General features: G+C 32.7%; 1 protein-coding gene across 1 annotated transcript in view; it reads right to left on the bottom strand.

The window, feature by feature from the left end:
* Positions 1-3,312, bottom strand: part of LOC121387453 (GTP-binding protein ryh1-like) — a 24,362-nt gene extending 21,050 nt beyond the window's left edge. Inside the window, exon 1 of the mRNA XM_041518571.1 lies at positions 3,029-3,312. The gene's annotated coding sequence lies outside the window, so the exon portion shown is untranslated. The remainder of the gene's footprint in view (positions 1-3,028) is intronic.
* Between the last annotated feature and the right edge of the window lie 517 nt (positions 3,313-3,829).

Raw genomic sequence — 3,829 nt, 5'->3', positions numbered from 1 at the left:
AATTTATTTTCGCTGGATGGAACTAGGGTGTGCGGCTTTAACATTCGGCCACGTGCTGACACGTAAACATAGATCTGGCACTTCGCCAGATAATAAGCGACCCTGGTTCAGTAAACGGTGTAAGCTTTTACGAACAAAATATTTTTAGGCAAAAAAATGTTTCTCGAAACATAAAACTAGCAAATAAAATGAACTTAACAAACGCAAGTAAATGCTATAAGAAATATATATTTAACTCTTATTCTCATTACAAATTTAAAACAGAGCAGATCATGAGGCTATTAAAAACAGATGACCCCAAAGAATTCCATAAAATATTCAAAGAGACAAAAAGCAGGACAGAAAGTGTACCACCGGTTGAAGACTTCTTTAATTATTTTAGTGAATTAATTAAGGACCTATCGGCTGATACAGTGCCCGACATAAATATTGATGATCTCGTAGACCAAGTAAGCAACGATGATATCATAGATGGAAGATTCAGCGAGGATGAAATACTAAAATCAATAAAACAACTAAAAAACAATAAAACAGCAGGTTTAGATAAAATAATTAACGAATATATTAAATTGACAGCCCATTTATTGCTCCCATTGTATGTTAAACTCTAATATACTTTTAGACCATAGTGTGTATCCAGAAGAATGGCTGACTGGAATAATTATACCAATCTTTAAAAATAAAGGTAGTAGTTCATCCCCTGAAAACTATCGACCAATTACATTACTATGTTGCTGTTCAAAGTTATTTACAACTGTACTAAATAACCGGTTAACTACTTTTATTGACTTTTGTAGTATTTGTTATGAAAACGACACAGGAGACGAATTTATTTATTTATTTATATGTAGTTTTTTCAATAATACCCGGAAAGAATGTTTACGTCCATATTATTATATACGACCAAATATATATAAATTTAGAGAACTTATGAGCAGTAAAACTGTAAGCACACTAAAAATAATTAGCTAAATTCATGAATATAAGTTTTCAAGTATTTAAACGCCCATAACAACAACAATACCCAACAACAACCAAAATTACCATACATTAACCAGTTAATGAAACTAAAGGTCAACATACAACTATACTTGATATATTTTAAATCGTATTACATTATTTTATGTCTTATTGTTATTTTATGAAAATTTAATTTTTATTATTATTATTGTTATTTATTTATTTATATCTATATATTGTAATATCAAGAATTATAAAGTACACAGTTGTAACTGAAATTTTCCGAATAATTATATTTTACAATATACCTCTACTCTGTTACATCGCGGAATGCATCTATATTGTTACTACACATATCTCTATAATGTAATATCATGTATTTATATTATTAATACACATATCTTTATAATGTAATGTCATGTACCGTACTTGTATTTGTATTCATATATGTACCAAGCAATGTATTCCTATTATTTGTATCCTCCTGTTAACCATCTTGTCAAAATCAGAATATGTATGTTCCTCTTACGCCGTTGCATAACGGCATAAGTGTAATAAAGTTCTGTTCTGTTCTGTTCTGTTCTGTTCACACACACACACACACACACACACACACACACCACACACACACACACACACACACACACACATGTCCATTTAGCTCTCGAACGGCAGAGTGGGCCTAATCAGGCTAGGGCACACTGACAACATACGCACACACACATATATATATATATATACCCTTTATAACCACATCGTTATTATTAACGGATGTAGGACAAAATGTCAGTGGAAAACATGTGAAGTCAAAATGTCAACTATTAAAGTGGTCAAAATGTCATACTTTGCTATTTGGAGATTCAAATTTAAGTGTCCAAGAAAATATCTCTATATTTAAATCAGTTCAGAATTTTCTTATTAATAGTAAGCGTTTCGAGATAATTTAACCATTCTGTTTGCTATTTATTCTTTGTTTCTTCAACACACTCCTCTCTTCTATTCCCCCAACTATCCGTGTTATCTTTATTGTAATATTGTTCAAGCCATCTTGATGTATAACATGTATATTTGTTAAATGTAGGGAGAGGCCTTAATATAGGCACTTGCCTGATGGCCAATCCCAAATTTGATTTGCTAATAAATATTGTTTAAAGGGACATTCCAGAGTTTGCTGCAATGTTTTAAGATGTTATCGACTAATAAAATATTTCTACGATTAAACTTACATATTAAATATATTTTCTTGTTTTGTATATTAGTGGTTGTATATTAAACGTATTTCTGATCGTTTTAATATTTGTACTAGCTTAATTTTCATTTTATTTCCTAAAACATATTTTTTTGTATGTACGAAATTATTTGAAGACAAAATCTAATTTGGGCTTCTTACAAATATTAAGACGACCAGAAACACATTGAATATACAGACACTGATATTCTAAACAAGAAAATATATTTAATGTGTAAATTTAATCGTAGAAATATTTTATTAGTCGAAAACATCTTACAATGTAGCAAACTTGGGAATGTCCCTTTAAACCAAAATGTATTTATGCAAGTATGTGTGTATGTGTGTGTGTGTGTGTGTGTGTGTGTGTGTGTGTTTTATATATATGTGTATGTATATAATTTATTTATATATATATATATATATATATATATATATATATATATTATTCACCGATATATACACACAATGACAAACGCACACACACACACACAAAACACATACCTTTTACGAACACGCACGTACGTACATACGTACGTACACACACACAAACAGACACACATATAGGAGAGAGATGGAGAGGGGAGGGGTAGAGGGACGCACACGTACAGACACACAGAGACAGAGACAGAGACACTGAGAGGGAGGGAGAGTGACGACATTTTAGAATTTATGGTTGAGGCGCAAAGTATTTCACATAAAATAACACTAACGTAACCACGAGAGGGGTGGGGGGGGGGGGTCATGCTCCCTAATCACAGCTTAAACCTTTTTCCGTTCACATCTTATATACCCGGTATTAGCCAGCGTTAGGGACCTAACAATAACAACAACACTTACCATATTCATGACTGCACCACCATGTTCGTGTATAAACGCCGGACGTTCTTCTAGCAAAGTAAACTTCGGCAAGTCGTGTCGTCACAAAGTCACACAAAAAAACCCATGATTCATGTAAACGTCCATGTCACAATTTAATTTGAGTTGTTCAGTTAGATTCAGCGTATTCTATCTTCCCACGGAATGCTCTTTTTTCCCGGGAATTCCAGTTGAACAAACGCCCAAGCTTTATTAGCTAAACTTGTGTCGATCTGACCTATATTGTATATATCGTATGTTGCTATTTCAAGAAGTCTTCCGGGTTATATTATATAGGTTGGACTATACCAATTCAAATCCCATAGGCGACCATGTTAACGTTTGTGTTTAAAAACACTATATGCAATATATCAACCAAACTATGACCCATAAATATCAGTACTACAACCCCTACCTCAAAGTATTAACTGCAGAAAATGGTACCTTCATGGCTCATTTTCGGTATAACCAGATGTTTTTACAACACCCCTAGTTTCGCACAAAATTTTAGTACCTTTTTTTTACATGTACCCCATACATGTTCCAAGCACAAGGCTACTTGACACAGTGGTACTAGATGAATTAAAATTGTATACATTTTTAGCCCAGATGAAACTAATTTTGTTTACAACCAACACACTCACATTTATAACCAATCACAGGACTTGTGCTGTTAACTTCTCTATCAAAAGTACTTCGACCCAGCCGGAAATTAATTGGTATAGTGCTACCTATATAGTTTATCATATAGGTTCTAATAGACCAAATTAATTCTTATTGCCG

Source organism: Gigantopelta aegis, chromosome 13 (genome assembly GCF_016097555.1).
Source record: "Gigantopelta aegis isolate Gae_Host chromosome 13, Gae_host_genome, whole genome shotgun sequence".
Classification (NCBI taxonomy): domain Eukaryota; kingdom Metazoa; phylum Mollusca; class Gastropoda; order Neomphalida; family Peltospiridae; genus Gigantopelta; species Gigantopelta aegis.
Note: the sequence above shows the minus strand (reverse complement) of the source record. Positions and strands in the feature narration are given on the sequence as shown.